This window comes from Mandrillus leucophaeus, unplaced genomic scaffold (genome assembly GCF_000951045.1).
Source record: "Mandrillus leucophaeus isolate KB7577 unplaced genomic scaffold, Mleu.le_1.0 Scaffold394, whole genome shotgun sequence".
Taxonomy (NCBI): Eukaryota; Metazoa; Chordata; class Mammalia; order Primates; family Cercopithecidae; genus Mandrillus; species Mandrillus leucophaeus.
In genome coordinates, this window is record NW_012104187.1 from 561,305 (window position 1) to 584,134 (window position 22,830).

The following is a 22,830-nucleotide window of genomic DNA, read 5'->3' on the forward strand; positions in this document are numbered from 1 at the left end:
GAAGAGGCTAGTAGAGGATTGCTCAGGAATTGTGTGGAAGGATTTCTCACACTGGAATGCATGAGGACAACCAAAGGACCCGCTTTTACATTCTATCATTCATGCTTAGTTATAAAGCCTTTTGTATAATTTTCAACACGTAGCAAATAGTGATTTGGGGGAATTATTTTTAGGACACAGAGTAATTTAGCCCCATTTTCTTTTTTTTCATTATTCTCTTTTCTGAAGATGAATGAGAAGCAGATGACTAACAGAAAGAGGGGAAGGACAATCAGAAGAAGAGGTAGAAGGAGAATCTGTAGCTTTCCATTATTTCCTCTTTTTTGGAAATTTGGCTATATCTGAATAGTTCTATGAAATGTGTCTTAATCCATCTTGTGTTGCTATGAAAGAGTACCTGAAACTGGGTAATTTATAGAGAAAAGAGGTTTATTTAACTCATCATTCTGCAGGCTGGGAAGTTCAAGGCTATCACCTTGACTTCTAGTTAGGGTTTTTGTGCTGCATTATACATGGTAGAGAAGGTCAAAGGTGAAGCAGACATGTGTGAAAAGAGAAAACCTGAGCAGTGTCCCAGCTTTATAGCAACCCACTCTTGTGGGCACTAATTCAGTCCCTTCAGAACAAGAATTCATTCACTACCACAAGAATGGCACTAAGCCTTTCGTGAGGGATCCGCATCTATGACCTAAACAGCTCTACTATGTCCCATCTCCTAACACCACCACATTGGGGATCAAGTTTTAACATGCATTTTGGTGGGGACAAACAAATCATTTTCAAACCATGGGCCCTTGCATAACTAGAGTGTTTTTTTTATCAAAGACCAACTCATCCTTGCAAATAATCTCCTAAAATCCCTCTCCAAACATGTTTACCAGGAGCACTACAATTTTAGTATAAAATGTTATAAAATGTTATAGTTCTGCTTTCACTTATTCTCTTCATGGGAGTTCTCTCAATCCTCAAGTATGTCCGAACTCACCCATAACTGATTAATATGCTACATTAAGAAAAATACAAGTTGTGTTTACAGATTAACTTTAAAGAACATATACCCCTACCCTTAGCTCACCCCCAACCAAAGGACCAAACATAAATACAATCCATGCAAAGAGCCTCATTGACTCAAATCACTTCATAACAAAACAAAATGAAGACAGACAAACAAACAAACAAACAAAGCCATCACAATCTCCTTGGAGAACACAGTGTTTCTGTGTGTGTGTGTGTGTGTGTGTGTGTGTGTGTGTGATGGAGTCTTGCTCTGTTGTCTAGGCTGGAGTGCAGTGGCGTGATCGCAGCTCACTGTAGCCCTCCTCCCACCACCCTGAGTTCAAGTGATACTCCTGCCTCAGCCTCTGGAGTAGCTGGGACTACAGGTGCACACCGCCATGCCCAGGTAATTTTTGTATTTTTAGTAGACATGGAGTTTCACTACGTTGGCCAGGCTGGTGTCAAACTCCTGACCTCAAGTGATCTGCCTGCCTCAGCCTCTCAAAGTGCTAGGATTACAGGCTTGAGCCACTGCTTCCGGCCAACAGTCATTTTTGAAGATGGATTAAAAAATATAGAACTATGAATTCAGTGCATCACTAATCTCACTAATCATCAAGTAAGAAAAAAGACACAAAGAGACCCCTTTGGTAGATAAGCACATTTGTGATCCTTTAACTGGATCCCACTCATGCTCATCTAAATTCCACAATTCTCTCAAAACCCACTTAAAGTTCCCCCTTCCCATGGGAAATATGAAAAAGAACATTCACGTTCCACCTGAATGCTCTGTAGGTACTCCAAAACCTATGTACCCAGAACCAAACTTTTGTCCTTAAAACCTGGCCCTCATTGTTATATGGTTCTATAAAATGTTATTAAAACAAAAATCAGAGACATCCTTGACATTTCCCTTTCTCTCACCCAAAAAGGAATTAATGACTAAATTCCATCTAAACTATCTCCTAAGTACCATTTGAATCCATCCTACTGCCACCAACCTGTACAAAACTATCATCTCCTTTCTCCTGGAATATTACATTACGTCCCTTCATTATTTTTTCAGGTACATTCTTGTTACCTTCTAGAGCTGGAATAATCTGAATGACAAAACTGATCAGGCTGTTCTCCTTCAGTTGTTTCCTACTACCCTTAGGAAATTCCAAACTCCTTATCATGGCCTCAAAACCCCCCATAATCCAGCCATGCATTACCTTGCTAGCTCTACTTCCTATCACTTTTCTCCTTTGACCCGGAGACTCAAGTTAGGTTGATCTTGTCCCCTGTCCCTCCAAAGAAGAGGGCATGCTCTTTCTCACCTCAGAGTCTTTCTACAGGCGATTCCTTTGGCCTTTCATCCTCCCCCCTCTCGCTTCATCTAGCCAGGTCCTACTTCTCTCTAGGTCTCAACTCCATATCCTCTGGAAAATATTCCCTGATACCTGCACTTGCCAGATTAGGTTACCCTCTCAGATACCTCCACAGCTCTTTACATCTCTCGTTTGTAACCCACATCATATCTTAAGTCCTTCTTCACTGTCTGTCTTCTAAACTAAATGAGAAATTCCAAGATAACAGGGTCCATGTCCGCCTGACTCACTACTGTATCCCAGGTAGCTAGCACCTAACGTGTGCTCAAATAGTTGTTGCATGGATAAATGAATGAGTAACATGTGCTGTCTACATCAATGATTCATAAATTTCACTATGCAGAGGAATCATTTGGGAAGCCAATTTAGCTGATCCATTATCAGTATCAGGACCCTACCTTTTCAACAACAATAGGGGATGAATTTTGACTCAGACTGTTCTTGACTCACACTTTGGAAAGCAATACTCTAGAATTACAGGCATGAGCAAGGGAGAGAAGCACGACTGAGGTAAAAGAGACAAAAGGGAGCAAAATGTGAGAAGTTAAATAACAATAGAAGACTCACATAACTGTTAAAGCAACACAACCACAGAAAATCTGAAGGACTAAATGAAAGGTTATCAAATTAATTCCTCAATGATATGTATCTTCAAAACATTTGGAAGGAAAAGCCACTTGATATAGCTGGAGGTCTGGGGAGACATTGAAACAGGAAAATAAATTTTAACTTGAGTTGAAGGATGGGTAAGGTTGGGAAGGAGAAGAGGAAAGGAAATGGTATTACAGAGAGGTGAGTATATGAGTTCAGAGGAGGAAAAGTGTAGAGCAAGACAGGCAGCATTTTGCCAACATGGTAAAAACCACGTTTCTACTAAAAATATAAAAATTAGCCAGGTATGGTGACATGCACCTTTAATCCCAGCTACTCAGGAGGCTGAGGCAGGAGAATTGCTTGAACTCAGGAGGCGGAGGTTGCAGTGAGCCGAGATTGCACCACTGCACTCCAGCTTGGGTGACAGAGTGAGACCCTGTCTCCAAAAAAAAAAAAAAAAAAAAAAGGTTCAGAGGTTGAGGAGTTGAGGATATAGCTGGAAAGATAGGGAAGGACCTGACTGTAGAGGTCCTCAAAGTTAATGAAGGTGAGCAGAATAAGCCACCTTAAAAGAGGCCACTTTGGCATAAGGATTTTTCTGAGTCAAAGGAAATTGAGAAAGAGGAGATGCAGAAGGAACTCTCTGCCACCCCTATTTTTGCCTTAAAGCAGGGGATAAATTTCATACTAGGAAAAGGAGATAACTCTTATCACTGAAGATTGTAATAACTTGAGTCTGCATAATAAAACTAATTAAATAATCCATATCTTCCACTAGTTTTCTCCATATACTTACTTTCCTAAAATTTGTTGCACTTAGAAGCTGTATTAGTCTGTTCTTGCACCATTATAAAGAAATTCCTGGACCTAGCATGGTGGCTCATGCCTGTAATCCCAGCACTTTGGGAGGCTGAGGCAGGTGGATCACTTGAGGTCAGGAGTCCAAGACCAGCCTGGCCAACATGGTGAAACCCCATCTCTAAGAAAAATACAAAAAATTAGCTGGACGTGGTGGCACACACCTGTAGTTATAGCTACTTGGGTGGCTGAGGCATGAGAATTGCTTGAACCCGGGAGGCAGAGGTTGCAGTGAGTTGAGATGGCACCACTGCACTCCAGCCTGGGCGACAGAGTAAGAATCCACCTCAAAAGAAAAAAAAAAAGAAAGAAAGAAGGAAAGAAAGAAAGAAACAAACAAACAAAGAAAGAAATTAATTCCTGAGACTGGGCAATTTAAAGGGAAAAGAGGTTTAATTGGCTCGTGGTTTTGCAGGCTATACAGGAAGCATGACTGGGGAGGCCTCAGGAAACTTACAATCATAGCAGAAGGTGGAGGGGAAGCAGGCACATCTTCACATAGCCAGAGCAGGAGGAAGAGAGGGGGCAGGTACCACACACTTTAAAATAACCAGATCTCACGAGAAGTCTATCATGAGACAGCACTTGGGGGATGGTGCTAAATCATTAGAAACTACCCCCATGATCCAATCACCTCCCACCAGGCCCTACCTCCAATATTAGGGATGAAAATTGAAGAGAAGATTTGGGTGGGGACACAGATCCAAACCATATCAGAAGCCCTAAAGCCTTTTACTTTGTCTTGTCACTTATCCACAATTTATTGCTCTTTGTTAAAATGGTATATAAGCATCAATGCCTAAGTACTTTTTGAAGGTTTTTACTTCTTTTCTGTGAGGTCCTCTGTGTACATGGGAGATAGATACTTTCTCGTGTTAATTGTCTTTTGTCAGTTTAATTCACAGACCCCAGTCACTGAATCTAAGAGGTTAAAGAAAAAGTTATTTTTTTCCTCCCTTACATTAAGCAAATGAATGATAGGAAGAAATGCTCAAAAGTGACATCTGACTTATGATTTAAATAAATAACTGAAATTTGGGATACTTAAAATACTGTTTTTCCTAATATGTCCCATTTCCCTGAAACATTAAAAAAAATCTCTGTAACATAGTCTTCCTGTATGTCATAAAAATATAGAACAAAAAAACCTCAGGCTAAAGAAAAAGGTGAAATGTACATCATATCACAGAGCCACTTAGTTCCAAGACCATGGGTGCTGAGAAACTTCAAAGGAAATGGAACAACTTAAATGTAATTCTAACTTTGAACTCAGTTAACATAAGAAGAGTCCCTTTTCCAACTTTACTTATTTCATGTCTGCTTTGATGGGTAGTGAAAAGGAATCTACTGGCTGAAATTAAAATGGTACAATCTAATATATGGTGGCTGGCTGTTATCAAAGGTGGTGGAGAACAGGTGCAAGAAGTTACAAAGGAAAAGTCCAGAATTTCACCCTGAGTAAATCCCATCATAGCACCTCAGAAGACCTGGCTTTATGTCCTGGTTTCACCATGTTTAAGCCAGATGGATGTACCCCAACTCAACCGCAGATTCTTCATCCGTGAAATGGGGATAGGATTCCTTGCCATGTTTACGATGTTGTGAGAATTCAATGTGAAAGTATTTATAAACTTTAAGTCACTTTATACAAATAAAGCATTATTAAATTCCATCAACAGATAAAACAATAAACAGTTCTAAAGGAGATTTTTGTTTTTCCTAAATCCCTATGCAAGTGACATTAAAGTAAATATTAATTGTGGTACATAACGTCAGGGATAATGGTAAAACAATGCTAAATGACATACTCTTATATGCACATTTACCTTTTTGTCTGGCCTTACTTAATTTGCTCTCCTCAGAATAAACATCTTCAACTCTAGCTAATCATTGGTGTTACTCTCTGAAAGCTAAATACTACAGGAATTTGTATCTGATATTTAGGAAAAGCACCAGACCTGGTTCTATCTGTACACACATTAGATAAAGGATCCAGCAAACAGATGCTCCTTCTTGCAATCAGCCAAAAACTTCTAATATTCTGACAACTTGTTAATCAACCAACATATGGTATCACTTTAGTAAACACAACACTCAGATTTTGCTTTTTACAGGGCATTTTCTGAGAGATGTAATGGTCCTGACTCATCAGCACTATTCACTGGAAATCAAGTGAAGCTAGCCTCCCCCACCACCTTCAATTTGTCTAATTACTTGGGGAAAAATAAATATAAGCATTGACTGGAATTTTGTGTACTTTTTTTCTGAGTTGAGATTTTTTAACTGTCACCTTTGTAGACATTTGTAAAAGTAGTAGAAAATCTTTATGATACAGATTTACATATATCACAGGTCAAAAAATGTCTGTAGTTCTACCATTTGATCCAGCAATCCCATTACTGGGTATCCAGAGGAAAAGAAGTCATTATATGAAAAAGATACTTGCACATGCATGTTTATAGTAACACAATTCACAATTGCAAAAATATGGAACCAGCCCAAATGCCCATTGATCAATGAGTGGATAAAGAAATTGTGAGAGAGAGATATATATATAATATATATATGATAAAGATATATATATGATATGTAGATAAAGATATATATGATATAAAGATATATGTGATATATATGATAAAGAAATTGTGATATGTGTGTGTGTGTGTATATATATAAGTAGGAATACTACTCAAAAGAAATGAATTAATGACATTTGCAGCAACCTGGATAATATTGGAGACTATAATTCTAACTGAAGTAACTCAGGAATGAAAAATCATACACACACATACACACACACACACGCACACACACACACACATATACACCATGGAATACTATTCAGCCATAAAAATGAGTGAAATAATGGCATTCATAGCTACCTGGATGGTATTGGAGATCATTATTCCAAGTGAAGTAACTCAGGAATGGAAAACCAAACATTGTATGTTCTCACTGATAAGTTGGAGCTAAGCTATAAGAATGCTAAGCTATAAGGAGCTAAGTTATAGGGATGCAAAGGCATGATACAATGGACTTTGGAGACTCAGCAAAAGGACAGAAGTGGGGTGAAGAATAAAAGACTACATACTGGGCCGGGTGCGGTGGCTCATGCCTGTAATCCCAGTACTTTGGGAGGTCAAAGTGGGCAGATCACCTGAGGTCAGGAGTTTGAGACCAGGCTGGCCAACATAGTGAGACCCTGTCTTTACTAAAAATACAGAAAAAAAAAATTAGCCAGGCATGGTGGTGCACACCTGTAATCCAGCTGCTTGGAAGGCTGAGGCAAGAGAATCAGTTGAACCCAGGAGGCAGAGGTTGCAGTGAGGTGAGATCACGCCACTGCACTCCAGCCTGGGCGATAGAGTGAGACTCCATCTCCAAAAACAACAACAAAACACTACACATTGGGTACACTACACACTGTTCCAGTGATGGGTACACCAAACTATCACAGATCACCTCTAAAGAACTTATTCATGTAACCAAACACCACCTGTTCCCCCAAAACCTATTGAAACAGATAAATAAATAAAATGTTTAAAAAGTCTGTAGTTCTTCGATTAGTTACCTAAGGACTGTCATAACCAAGTACTGTAAGCTGAGTTGCTTAAAACAAGACACATTTATTTTCTCATAGTTCTGGAGGCTAGAAGTCTGAAAGTGAGTTGTTGGGAGGGTCATGCTCCCTGCAAAGCCTGTAGGTGGGGATCCTTCCTTACCACTTCCAGTTTTTGGTAGCCTGAAACCTTTCTTGGCTAATCCTCTTCTGTGATAGGAAATAGGATTTCAAGGTACGAAACCTTTCTTGGTTAATCCTCTTCTGTGATAGGAAATAGGGTTTCAAGGTATAGCTTTAGACTCATTTGTGTGTATGTGTGTGTGTGTGTCCACAAGCATGCACATATGTGCATATAGTTTGGATGGGAGAAATGTCCTCCTCTCTGGTGTGGATGCTGACATGTGCAGAGATACCTGGGACACACCTTTTGGTGAAGGATAAGCTGCCCAGGTGGCAAGGCAGCAAGCCAAGAACTAGACAGACATAGAAGGGCCTGCATTTGTGGCCTCTGAGTCATACTGGGCAGGGGTAATAACAATAACTCATATTCCATGCTCTATTGCCATTCCATAAAACTTCCAGAAAAGCTTGTCTCCATGCACAGTGAAGCCCTGGTCTTACCCCTGGTGAGACTTGAGCCCCTTCTCCAGAAGTCAGGAGGAGGTAGACTTGACAGTGTCATCACAGAGATCAATTGGAATTAGAGATGGCGCATTTCCATGATGGAGGAGAACACGACAGGTGTCAGAAGACACTTGTTCTTGAGAGTACAAGACAGCCCCGTGGGACATTCAGAAACGCCTGAGGGGCACATGGAAATTGATAAACTCATGGCAAAGAGATGCAGCTTGGACTTTGCAATTTGGACATTTAAAAGGCAACGTGACTTTTTTTGAAGTCATAGTCTTCAAAGGAAAAAGATTTGGGTTACTCAAACTAATACTAACACTCTTATTAAAAAGGTAGTTGATAATTGTTAAGCATTTCCTATGAAGCAGGCAGTATTTTAAGCTTTTGAAGTTCTAGAATTATCTAGGCACAATTCCAATTTTAGAATCAGTTTCTACTTTGAGTGTCTATTTAATATTTTAATGTATAAAGTTGAACCATCTTTTAGGTAGAGGACTGAACCAGATGATCTCTTTAGAAGTGGAAGTCTTAGATTCTGTAACTATTATGATGCCATCTAAGTAGTCTTGGTAACTTTAGAGCAGAGGTCCCCAAACTTTTTGGCACCAGAGACCAGTTTTGTGGGAGACAATTTTTACATGGATGAGGGTCAGGGAGTGGTTCTGGGGATGATTCAAGTGCATTATGTTGATTGTGCAATTTATTTCTATTATTATTACATTGTAATATATAATGAAAAATTATATAACTCACCATCATGTAGAATCAGAGGGAGTCCTGAGCTTGTTTTCCTGAAACTAGATGGTCCCATCTGGGGATGATGGGAGACAGTGACAGATCATCAGGCATTAGATTCTCATAGGGAGCATGCAGCCTACATCCCTTGCTTGCTCAGTTTACAATAGGGTTCACGATCCTATGAGAATCTAATACCATCATTGATCTGACAGAAGGTGGAGCTCCAGAGGAAATGTGGGTGATAGAGAGTGGCTGCAAATACAGATGAAGCTTCCCTCGCTGGCCTGCTACTCACCCCTGCTGTGCAGCCTGGTTCCTAACAGGCCACAAACCAGTACCAGTCCATGGCCTGGGGGTTGGAGACCCCTGCTTTAGAGTATTATGCTTCCGGGAATTGTCTTGTTAATAACTTCATTGAAACTTATAATTCTGGGTACAAAACAAAGGAACAGTCCACAGTTCACTTAAGAATGAGCCAGACAGTCAAGAGCAGGTCTGAAGTATCATATCAAAGAGAGAAAACAGAAGTGAAACGCAGATTCCAAACACCTGTAAAAACAAAATACATGGAGTGCCTGAGTTTGAACTTGTGCACAGGCAGGGAATTATGAACAATGCTGACGTCTCTGGTCAGCTGTGTCCTTCAGGTCTTCAACAGGTTATTTCAGTGTTGGTACTAGTGATGGCCAACACCTATATAGTCTTACTATGTGCTAAGCATGTTTAACCATTGGACAAATGTTAACTTATTTAATCTCACAATGACTCAGTAAAATAGGTACTAGTATTGTCTCAGTTCTGCAGATTAGAAAATGGAGTCACAGAGAGGCTAAGCAACTTTTCTAAGGTAACTCAGCTAGGATGCACTAGGGTCAAGACCTGAACTCAGAGAATTTGGCTCTAGTTTTTGTGCTCTAAGGGACTACACGAACTGCTTCGCAAAATTCTTACTGAGGTGCTTTCTCCCTTCAGAATCCCAGAGCAGTCTATCTTGTCTCTATGAATTTGGACATGAAAGAATATCCTCTTGGCATAGTGGTCATAGGAAAACGGTTCCTCCAGGAGTGACAAATTATTTGACAGTGTTTCATGTAAATCTCTTCTCCTTTTCCACCATTATGGGGCAAGACAGAACAAGCCCATAGTTCCTATTTAAATGGTTGCTGTCTTAAGAGAAACCAGGAAATTCAAATTTATTATCTTCTTTTCTGTACCACCCTGTGTGAATTATACTCTCACTATAATAGCCAAGGTTTTGGGCTGAATTTTTGGTTTCACCACATACCAACTGTATGATCTCTGTCAAGCTGTTTGCCATGTCTAAGCCTCAGTTTCCTCTTTGTTTAAATGGGGATAGTAATAGCCCCAACCTCAGAGGATGTTGTGAGGATGACATTAAGACCATGCATGTAAACTCCTCCCTACAGTTCCTAGCTTGCAGGAAGGTTTCAATAACTTCTAGCTTTTTGCTATGATTTTTGATTATGGTGTCAATCATCATTTTATTTATTTATTTATTTATTTATTTGAGATGGAGTTTTGCTCTTGTTGTCCAGGCTGGAGTGCAATGGTGCAATCTCAGCTCACTGCAACCTCTGCCTCCCGGGTTCAAGTGATTCTCCTGCCTCATCCTCCTGAGTAGCTGGAATTACAGACATGCACCACCACGCCCGGCTAATTTTGTGTTTTTAGTAGAGACGGGGTTTCTCCATGTCAGTCAGGCTGGTCTCGAACTCCCACCCTCAGGCGATCTGCCCGCCTCGGCCTCCCAAAGTGCTGGGATTATAGGCGTGAGCCACCGTGCCCAGATGATCATCATTATTATTGAAGGAAAAACAATATTAACTTTCAAAAACATTTATTATAATTTGGAAATTGAACATTTTCAATTTTTAAAATTTTAGGTGTTTCCAATGCTTTTTATTAGGATCATTTATTTTTAAAAATTTCATGAAGGCTTTGTAAATATCTAGACTAATGGAGTCCCTTCTAGCCATGCTATATTCCCTATTTATGAGAGCTTTTCAATAAAAATGTTTCCTGTTGCTTGTCTTATCAGAGCCATGTATGTTGGTGTTATAAATTCATTGTAAGCTGATGACGAAGAAGATGATGATCATGATGACAATGTCATCACAAACCCATCCGCTTTGAGCACTCACATTCCGGGAGTACCTAATTTGACTGAAGATAATTCTGATTACGTCTTTGAGTGAATGAAGTGCTTAATGCCTTCTTTGCTCTTGACAGATTGATCCTACCAATCTAAGCTTTTAGCTGTCCCCAATGAGTTGGTAAGCTTAGTTTTGCTGACATCATTTAGAGAAAAGAGAGTGTTTAGAAAACAACATTGGAATTTGCTTTTCTACTCGGCATTATTGGGCAGAACACATCTCTGAACAGAACAGGCCCAACTGGGCATGCATTCAAGGGGATGTCACAGCCAGAGCACCCACAGGATGTGGTGCCCCTTCACTCATAAGACAGTTCCAGGGAGGATATCTCACTGCTATACACAGTACTATTTTGTAGGTTTGTAACTTTCAATCCATGTAGACTTTTCTTCAAGTTTATAGGGCACTTATTTGGATTTGGAAACTTCTAGTAAATTCAGTATAGAAATGAATGGCAGCAACTTAAATCTTTTGCTCTATAAGCAGTAGAGGTAATGGAGATTATTTATATAGAGTCAGAAGCAGTGAGGGTCTTTTGACCATCATGTTGGTTCACTACTGCCTTTGTCCTCTCTTTATCACTGACTTTGGACTTATTTACTCTGCACCCATCCTCAGCCTTTGTACAGGGGATGTTGTCAAAGAGGCTCCCCTCGGAATGTCTCCAGACAGTGCATTCCTGCAAAACCCACTGACTCAGTATTTCACAGCCAGGAAAATAATGAAGTTCCCAAACGAGGCAAATTTCACACAATGAGCTTGGAAACAGACTGGAGAGTGTCCCTCTTTTCTTTAAAAAACCAAACAACAGAGATACTTGAAAAAGACTCATTCATCAAACACAAAGGCCAGCTTCCCCTGGGAGTCCCACCTTCCTCTCCTCCTTTCAGGAGTGAGTCTATTTATTTCCCTGTTCTGAAGCCCCAACTTACCACTCGGCAAAGAGCAACCAGTGCTGCAAAATATTGAATGTAGAATGAAGTCTTTTCAACGCTGCTGGATTTAGGACAGAAACAAACTATGATTGGAAAATGTTACTCTTAATTTAATTTGGGTTTTTGTATAAAGCATGGATGTATGTAGATAATCACAACCAATAGTTTCTTTACTAGCATAAAATCTACATTTTCCATGGCTAGCAGAGAGCTGCACTCACATAACACAATCAACTACTGCTATCAGATATAGCCTGTTTGTGAAAAAATATCCCTTAAAGCTTTCTGAGTACTAATAAATTATCTTCCAAAATAGTAATTTAGGGAGCTTAGGTGTTTGTTCTGTTTTTTTTTGTTGTTGTTGTTTGTTTGTTTACTGTTTTATGAGTGTGGAATACTTTATGTCCTATAAATTGCTCAGGGTCAGAGGCACTTTATATAGGTTGCCATGGAAACCAGACGATGACCCAGACTGGGAGAGGAGCTCATCTTTGTCTAAGAGAAGCACCCTTTTCCTTGGAAGGGTCCTGGCAACCTAGGATGCCTGAGGGCGTTGCAGACCCTGGCACAGCAAACATGGGGCAAGTTAAATACTCGGTAGAATTTGATGGACTTGCTGATTGAATACAACCATCTTTTCTAGATCTACACTTCATTCATTCATTCATCATGAATTTTTAATTTATTGGATAATTATTAGGTATTCAGTTATGGCAGGGAACAAAACGAATTCCCTGTCCTCGCAGAGATAGCCTTCTGGTGGTGCAGACAATGGTAAACAATGAGTGGTCAATGCAGTGAGGAAAGATAAAGCAGAATATATGCTAGAGACTGATGGTGGTGTTATTCAGAGGGTGGGCAGGGAAGGTGATTGGGGGTAAGAAAGCCATTGGGACTAGAATGGAGAGAATGAGAATTGAGTGATGGAGCATGGGTCAGGAAGAACAGGCATGGGCCAAACCATTGAGGTCTCATAAACTTTTATGCCAAGTGTGATGAGAAGCAATGGTACATTTACTGACATCCTTAAAGTTCTGAGCTTTAATGCTCCGGGCAATTTAAAGATAGTAGATAAATAATAAATGAAGATCAACATTGGGCATAATACAAAAATTTGACATGTTGAAGACTTTTGAAAATGTTGTTGCATCTCATGTTTCTCAAGGGTTAACTATGGTCATTATATCAATTGAGCTTCCTGTCTGGTTCTCCACTGGCTGGCAGCTGGAGTCTTGTGAATTACGTACTTGAATGACCCTGTGCTCTGCCAGCACCTAGATCGTGTGCTTGGCAAGCACACCTGAGAGTGAACTTAAACACACCTTCAGAGCCACTGCTTGATGATCCAGATGAAAAATGGCCTCTTTAGATTATGGAGCTTCCTTTGCTTAAGAAAAGAAAAATAATTTCTCCAGGAAGTGAGAGGTAAGGTGCTCTGTTATGTAGGACAGCCTTTGAGGTTAATATGTGTGAACACTGGTAATGTCAGACAGTGGCTGGAGAGAACCGAGGCTGGCTTCAGTGAACAGAGGAAACAGGGACAGCCTGTCTTCTGCTTCTGGGGAGTGTCAGGAAATCCTCTGATATATTGGCCAGTCTGCTTTTTCCTCCTACCTCACTTTATCATATAGAAAAGGATCCAATTTTTAAATAATCAGCCATTCAGCTGGTCACGTTTCTTTTAAGAAAAATGTAGGTGTCCCATGTAGGGAGAGAAAGATCCACACCCCCACTGTTTCACAAAAGGTCTCCATAGCACAGAGGAAATGTCCTGCCACATTTCAGCTTCTGCTTAAGAGTTTCCTTTGGAAAGAGGCCATGCTGTAGTCAAACTCAGGACTGAATCCCAGTTCATCTATTTTCTAGTTGTGCATGCTTAGACAAGTTACTACTTTCATGGAGTCTCAGTTTTTCTTGTGTGAAAAAAAAAATCCCTCCTTATAAGTAAGCTTTAGGATTAAAAATTATATGCCTATACCTCTATGACCTGACATCTAGTAGGAACTTAATTGATGGTCATAATTTTTATCATTGTGATGAATAATTCAAATCTTATAATTTTTAGGTCCTTGTGTCACATACCCCTAGCAATCCCCAGGATTCAAGTTCAGTAATATCTGGAGAAGGAAGAATCTGCCAGAATTAGAATCCTTATGTTCTATCCATTAACAGAGGTCATGGTTCATATGTTGGAAACCTAACCTCCAGTGCAATAGTGTTGGGTGGTGGGGCCTAGTGAGAGATGTTTTCATGAGGGCTCTGCTCTCATGAATGGGTAATGTTATCTCAGGATTGGGTTTGTTATGAAAGTGAGTTTGGCCCCCATCTTGGACTTTCTTGCACTCACTTGCTCCTTCCACCACTGGATGACATAACATGAAGGCCCTTGCCAGATGCCGAACCCTTGATCTTGGACTTCCCAGTCTCTAGAATCATGAGCCAATACATTTCTCTGTGGCATACCATTACGGCAGCACAAAACAGACTAAGACATACCTATATTTTTCTAAATGATCACTAGAAAACACTGGGTTTGTGTGAGGCAGGAGAGTAGTGTCAGTGAGGAAAGAGTTTTGTTGATGAATATAAACATAATAATGGAAGGCCACTGAGCTCTTCACAGTTGTCCAAGTTGGGCAAAGGTGGAAAAACACTTAGTTTTCAGAAGTGAGAGGGCTTGGGTCTGTCCCTCTACAAGATAATCACGCCTTGACTGTTAGAGAGGGACAGGAGGTCTTTACATCTTGGGCTCTACTTTGCACGTGTTGTAGAGAACTACAGGAAAGATAAAGACATCCTGAGTTTGCGCTGTTACCAACAAATGACTTCACCAATGCCATAACATTTTTGAATCCTACAATATTCTGAGAGGACAAATATAGGGCATTGGTTTGCTTCATATTTTTGGAACATCTAAAGTAACACACACAGACACACACAAACACACCAAACCTTTCTAATATTTCTAAGTAACTGTTATTTTGTTATTCAGTGCTTTTTATCAGAAAGATGAAAGGAATTTGTAAAAGAAGAGACAACCTAAAACAAAGACTAGAGAAGTCCAAGCAGAAAGAAATCTTACCAGTTGACTGTCATTCAATATCTTTTTTAAAAAAGTAAGTGTGTTTCCTGTTTTTAATCATTCAGGAAATGCATTTTCCTTTTAAAAAGAGATGATGTGAAACCCAAAGCTATATGCTTAACTTTTAACTTATTCATTGTCATCCCTTTCCAAAATAGCTTTCTTCTCCAGCTCTCAGCACCTGAAATGTGTTTATTCTGATCAAAATTATTCTTTTTTTAAAAAATGAATTAATTTATTTTTTGTTGAAACGTAATAGCTGTACATAGTTTTGTAGTACATGTGATAATCTGATACATCCATATAATCAAATCAGGGTAATTGGGATGTCCATTACCTTAAATACTTATGTTTTCTATATGCTAGGAACATCTGAATTATGCCCTTCTAGCTTTTAAAAATTTTTTTATTTTTTTATTTGAGATTGAGTCAGGTTGGAAGTGAAGTGGCATGATCTCAGTTCACTGCAATCTCCACTTCCCAGGCTCAAGTGATTCTTGTGCCTCAGTCTCCCAAGTAGCTGGGATTACAGGTATGCACCATCACGCCCAGCTAATTTTTGTATTTTTAGTAGTGATGGGGTTTCACCTTGTTGCCCAGGCTTGTCTCAAACTCCTGACCTCAAGTGATCTGCCCACCTTGGCCTGCCAAAGTGCTAGGATTACAGGAGTAAGCCACTGTGCCTGGCCCCTATTTTGAAATATACAGTTGATGATGTTGACTATAGTCACCCTATTGATCTATTGAATGCCAGATCTTATTTTTTTAATCTAAGTGTATATTTGTACCCGTTAATCAATAACCGAGGTTATTCTTAACATAAATTTCAATGCATTTTCTTTTAATCTAGTTTTCAGCAGCCACAGGAAATACATCTAGGTTGTGCACCCACTCAGAAACAATCTCACAGGTGATTTCTTTATTAAAGTGATTTATTTATCAAGGAAGGAGGACATGAGGGTGGTGTTTTTCTTTCTAATCACTCAGTTTTATTAAAAAAATCCTTAAAATTTTAAAAACGATTTGTCCAAAGGTCTCAAAATTCCTTTGAAGCTGCAGAAAAATGGCTTTCAAAAAATAAGTTTTTAATGCTTTTCTCTCTGGACTCTTACAAAATCAGAGGTGGTGAGGAGGATGGAGCGTGGCAGAAGAAAGGCAACTGAGTCTACAGTACCAAGGGTGCGTCTTGAGTCTTGTTTTTTATAAACTGTCTTGTCACCTCGGTCTCTGACAAAAGCCAGCAAAGTTCACCCAAAGATAAATCAAATGCCTGAAGAACTCTCTTGCTAAAAGTTCAGTAAACTGCCTTTTTTCTGCTCTAGCTAGGAGATTGGATAGTTTGAACTCAGTGTCGAAAACATGAAATGGTTTCATTTGTTCAATGTTTCCAGTTATGGCCTTCAATCATGTCCTGTCAAATACCATTTTCCCATTCCTTGATGATACCTGAGCAAGATCCTATAAACTTCTGGTCACTTGGAGTTACAAAAAGTCTGGGCCAGTTTAAAACTCAAATTTTGTATCCAACTTAAATCTAATCTCTTTATTTACTCTGGTGCAGGCTAAGCGATGGCTCAGGGTATATCCCACGGGTACAGAAAACGTTCTGCTTCTGGGTACCTCCACCTCTACCTCCATTCAAAATCTTGCTCCTTGGTGGGTCTGGGTCAGTGGGGAGGGATTAGGTGAATCCTTTCTGGGTGGTTTTCATGTTCTGTTTTTTGCATCTTGCACTAACGCTGATACATTCTTAGCATCTCTTCTGTGACGGACATCCAAATGTAGATCTTGGGTGCCAGACCAGGGTGCGGACAGTTCCTAGAGGTGAGAGCTTAGGCTCCTATTCAACTTCTTCCATTTCCAGCAGTACTCTTCCAACCTTACACATACAAGTGCATCCTCTGAGAAACTTGGGAGCCTTGTTAGCTGGTGGAGAACTCTCAAGATGGCACCAGCCTGTCTATGGTCTATGTGGGAATCACTGCCATCCTTGCATTCCATGCAGTGTAAGTACAGTTGGCTTCCTGGCCACTTCTCTCTGCTTTACTCTGCCATTTTTCTCTTACTCTCTTTTCCCCAGGTTAACAAAGCTCAGGAACTGAACTGTTGGTTTGCTCCCTAAGCAGACATCCGCCCAGCCAAAGAGGTACCAGTCTTCCACTCTTGCCAGCACTCTTCCCTTCAATGCAATCTTCCATTGGCTTCAAGAAGGGGTAGGCATGCTTCTTTTCTTCAGGGGAGAGTATCTCCTGTCACAATGAGCATGACATCCATTGATTGATCTCAGATAGTCCAGAAATATTATTCTCTCTTCTTCTTTTCTTCCTGGGGCACAACTGGTTCTGACAGCAGGACCTTTCCTCCTAGAATCCCTGAGGGAGGTGTCTGCTCCCAATTGTTGGGGGTTATCTTAATTATGTGGGATACACAAGCCTCTTTATTCTCAGATTTCACCCCCATTTGTCCATTCCAATGAAACAGAAATAGGTCCATTTAATATTCTTTTCTACTACTATCTAAGTGTCTCCTAAAACACATCCATCAAACCACAAACTTTTTCAGACTCAATTCATTCATCCATTTAACAAATATTTATTGAGTGCCCATTCTACACCAAGAACTATTCTGGGCACTGGAGATGTGGCAGTAACCAGGATAGAGTGGGTTACCTCTCTCAGGCAGCTTACACTCTATTGGTGGTGAACTCTTGAAACAAGTATACTAGTAAAATGATTTTAGATAGGGCTATCAAGATAGTAAAATAGGGTGTGGTAGAGAATGCCTGTACGGGAGAGGATGTCACTTAAGATTGGTGGCTAGAGAAAGCTAATCTGAAAAGGTGATCCTTGAACTGAACCTAAGTGATTCCCAGGCAGGGCAAGTACAAAGGCCCTGGGGCAGGAGCCTGTTCGTCTTGTTCAAGGACTTAAACGATAAGCAACTACATGGCTTTCCTATTCTCATCTTAGAAGTTCAATCTCCCAAGAGGTTGTCCCCTGTCCTTAGCTCACTCTAGGCTAGTACAGGAGATGAAGAGTTCACTGTTCATTCCACTGCTAGTCCCCTCTACATACAGCCACTGCAGCTGTCTCTTTAGACTTAGACATTTATATTTTATGTAATTAAACTAATTAATTTTAGAGACAAGGTCTCACTATGTTGCCCCGGCTGGACTCAAACTTCTGGGCAACATAGTGAGTGATCCTTCTACCTCAGGCTCCCAAGTAGCTGGGATTACAGGTACGCGTCACTGTGCCTTGCTTAGACTTAGAGCTTTTAGACAGGATGGAGCCTTTTTCACCCATCTATTTGGGCCATGTGCCTGGAAGTGTCTTTATTAGAAGGCTATTGTAGTTCTGGCCAAATTGCCACCCATGTAAACATCAGCCACTAGGTAATGGGAGAATGAAGCTGGAAGGCTTTCCAAGCCTAATACCTTCCTAATGTGGTTTACAGATGAATTCACTTGCATATATAAAATATGTGTACTACACTTTAAAGCATTATACAAACAACAGTATGTTATTGTGAGGCTTACTTACTAAAATATGAGTGATGAATGGAAAAGAAATAAGCTCCAAGAAAACTCTAGGGTGCCATTTCTCCAGCTGGTTTATTTCTTTAAAATAAGGGAAACTCATTGGAAAATTGCCCATTTTGTAAAACAAAATCACCTTCATAACTTTCATGCCTGAAATGGCATAGTTCTTAATGGCAATTAAGAAATATGAATGAAGAGATGGAATTCGAGAGTTGAGAGACATCCTTGAGGCCATTAATGACAATACTCTCATTTTACAGATGAGATAACAGATGTGCAAAAAGGTTAAGCAGCATTCCAAAGACACAGAACATTTGTAATTGTCAGAACTGAACTTGAATCCGAATCTCTTTACTAGCAGTCTACTAGTCTTGCCACTGTATTGCAATACCTCTAAAAAGTGTTACCTGGTATACATTATATCAAAGGCCAGGGCCAACTGTGTTCTCAGCACAATTAGATGAGAGGTATGGTAGGCAGCCTCCAAGAGGGTGCCCAATGATGCCTGCTTCCTGACACTCCCCTTCTACATTGTTCTAGAGTTGGTCTGTATGACCAATAGAATATAACAGAAGTGATTGTTTCTGTGTCGTTTCCAAGACGGGTTGTAAAAGACTGTGGCTGCCATATTGGTCTTTTTCTCTTGGATCATGTCCTCAGGGGAAAGCCAGCTGCTATGTCATGAGATTGCTCAGGCAGCCTTTGGAAAGGCCCACATAGCAAGGAAGTGAGACACTCAGCCAACAGCCAGCAAGAAACTGAGTCTTGCCCACAATCACACAAGAGAGCTTGGAAATAGATCTTTTAGCCTCACACACCTATAGCCCTAGCCAAGAGCTTGACTGCAGTCTCACAAGAGATCCTGAGCTTGAACCACCCAGCTAGTCTGCTCCCAGATTCCTAACACCCAGAAACTGTGAGATAATAAAGGTTTATGATTCATGTTGCTATTCTGGTGGGCAATTTTTTGTGCAGAACAGATAACTAATATAGGCATTGTGCTTTAATTCCTTGAAATCATCCTAGGTACCATGTGATGGGCTACATTACTTAATGACAATCTCACCTTCTCATTCCTTGCACAGGGGAGAGACAGGCACCTGCTTGCTCCAGGGCCTGCCTGAACTCAGGCTCTGCCACAGGGATGAAGAAGTTGGAGAATGTTTCTGCCAAATGCCAACAACGCCTCCTCAAGGACAATTCATGAAGGATGTTAGCCTGTGCTCAACTTCCCTTGGCAAAACTGCAACAAAGGCATGGCAGCAGTTTGATGTTCACAGAGAAGAGTGAACACAAAGCATGGCTTTAGGCAGACTTCCTTTAAACATGCACAGTCTCCTGCTGCTCTCTTACCCGTTCGGAGGACTGGAAATTTCCAGAGGCTGTTCTTTCCCTGCCCTGTTACAAGTTTATACTGGATTCTGTAGAAAGGATTTTTGAAGGTACTTTTGAACCTAAATTTGGTATTTTCTTTACCAGTTGCAGGGCTGTGGACACTTCAAAATACTTGCAGTTTAGGGAGTGGGATTTATTTGTGCTGGTGTGCTTTGGGTCTAGAAAGCATCACTGAGCACCTCAGATATACCTCCTTTGTTTTCCTGGTAGACTGCATCTGTTTCCTTCTTCATTGTTAGGTTTGAGCTCATCAGATTTATAAAGTTTTTCTAAAATGATTCTATCTAGCTCGTATCATTTCTTATCCATCTACTTTGAACCATTATGCCTCATTCAGGAGAAGAGCTGAGCTTGGTTCTACATTCCTTTTGTCTCTCTGGGTATCCTTCCTGGTTCCCAACATTGAGTCTCAAAGGTAAGGGACATTCAAAGCTTTAACAGTGGAGGCTTAATCAATGTCACCAAATAATGCCAGTGCCTGAGAGGCCGGGGTGGTAAGGAAGGAGTTGAATAATGGTAACGACGTCAGCTCAGCCTAGACTTGAACTTTCTTTATTGTGACTTTGACTATTGTGTTGTATCTTCTCAACTTTCCTGTGTGGAAAGTAAAACAAAACAAAACAAAATCCATGATCCATTGTCATACAGTTGGAGACACAGGGACAGAAAAGTCTTATGTGCATTAATGGTGTATTTCAGGAGGTAGAGCCCAGTGTTCACAAAGTCAGGGGTGAAGGTTGGGCCAGATTATCCAAAAGGCATGACTAACAATGAGATTATAGGGGATGCCGAAAGGCTCTCTTGCTGTTCTGTCTCTCCTTCCCACAATGCCTGAAACCCACCATTACCATGAATGCCTGTACATTAGAATTACCGTCTTTTGAAATGTGGATGGTCTTAGAAGTGTTAACTTGCCCTCTGTTCTTAACATTTTATGGTGAAGGAGTTTACCAGAACATGTTTCCTCAAGGCTCTGAGAGCATAATAGTTAAATGGAATAGAAGGAGATAAGATCCAGCTAAATTTAAACCACAAGACCTCTCCTGAGTATAGCTATTTCTTTAGGGAGGTAGGGCTGCTCACTCACTCCTTACAAGGACTTGATGTCTGAGGTGAGGTTATTTGCTTTTTGAAAAGTTTACAGGTAGGAAACTAAAAGTTAAGCACTCCCAGAAAGTACAAATAGAATAGCTGAATTTTCAAACAAGAATTTTTAGACTTGTAGGAGCCTAGTCATTAATGCTATTAAATTCAAACACTTGGGGGAATACCACTTTGGTATTTCAATTTTAGCCATAGCAAAGTCAGGAAGTGCAAAAGTTGAAGTTCTCAGGGCAAGAGTAATTCATCCCTGTTACACATTTTTGACAGAATCCTTACAAGTCCTAGAAATTTGTGTCTCTAATATACTCAATTTATTCAGCTGCTTTTGCAAAAGAGGACAATACAGTGAGCTCCTTCTGGGTGATATGGTCACACTTTCATCCTCATTATAGGACTCCTGGCATTTAGTTTGAAAGGCTGAAAGGAAAATCCATTTGTAGAACTTTTTTAGAGAGATAGGAGCCAAAACAGAACAGGGAAACTATTGTTTTCCTGTTCTCTATGGAAACACAGCACTCAAGTTTGAAGTAACAAGGTTTTTTTCCAATTGAAAATTGAAATTAAGAAAAAAATACCATTCATATAGCATCCAAAACTTGAAATACTTAAGGATAAATTTCACAAAAAATGTGTACTATGGGTACACCGACGGTATAAAACATGGCTGAAAAAGTTAAAGAAGTCCTAAATAAATGGGGAGATATATGCCACATTCTTAGGTTGGAAAAGTTAATATTGCTAAAATATCATTTTTGCCTAAATTGTTATATTCCTATAAACATTCCAGAAGGTTTTTTGGTAGAAATTGACAAGATATTACTAAATGCTTGTTAAATGATATTAAAATGCTCATTAATTGGAGAGAACCTAGAATAGCCACAACAATTTTGAAAAAGAAGAGCGAAGTTAGAGAACTAACACTATCTGATATCATGCCTTATGCTTTTATAGTAATCTAGACCGTATGGAATTAACAGAGAAAAGATGGGCAAATAGATCAATGGGACAGACTAGAGAATCCAGAAACATACCCACACTAATATTATATAGGCAACTGATTTTTGACAAAGATACAAAGGTAATTCTATGGGGAAAAAATAAGCATTTCAACAAGTAGTTCTAGAACAGTTAGATATCAAAGAAGGAAACACACTTCAATGGGTATCTTGTACCAGATTAAAAACCCTAATACTATATATATATCATAGACCTAAATGTAAAACCTAAAACTTCAAAGCTATTAAAACAAATCCCAGGTATATTTTTATATACTCATTTTTCTTAAGTGAATCCTAGGAGTGGAATTGCTGGATCATATGTCTTTAAATTTTTAAGAAACTACCAAACTGTTGTGCAAAGTGTCCTATTTTATATTGTTTTTTAAATCCTTGACAATGTTTATTATCAAAAAACTTTAGTAGTAGGTTTTTTTTAAAAGAATGTTGGTTTTAGAATACACCAAGAGGACACTCTGTGACAGGACATATACAAACAAGGATAATGAAAATATTAAATACTATCCAAATTAGAACACCATAATTCAAATTGCTAATTCTAATCTTTGTGTCTTGGTAGAAATAACTATAGTCCCCCTTCATGAAATTCATCCCCACCTTCTCATGAAGACTGTGAAGTCTCAGCACAATGTCAGTTATTTAATTTACAATAATCAGTGCTGAGTTTTCTGTGTTGAAGCACGCACTGTTACAGAAAGCACAAAATCCTATTTACAGGGATTTTTAGTTTTCTTCAAAATGTATCTGAAGCATCTTTTAAAGTGTGAGCTACAAATAGGCTGTATCCTTAATGAAAAAGGCTTTTATCTAAAAGAAGTATGAGATAACTATCCAA

At 39.7% G+C, this 22,830-nt stretch overlaps 1 protein-coding gene across 1 annotated transcript in view; it reads right to left on the reverse strand.

Moving 5' to 3' along the window:
- The window catches only part of KIAA1217 (KIAA1217 ortholog), a 914,794-nt gene that overhangs the window by 426,192 nt on the left and 465,772 nt on the right, over positions 1-22,830 (reverse strand). The window lies entirely within an intron of this gene.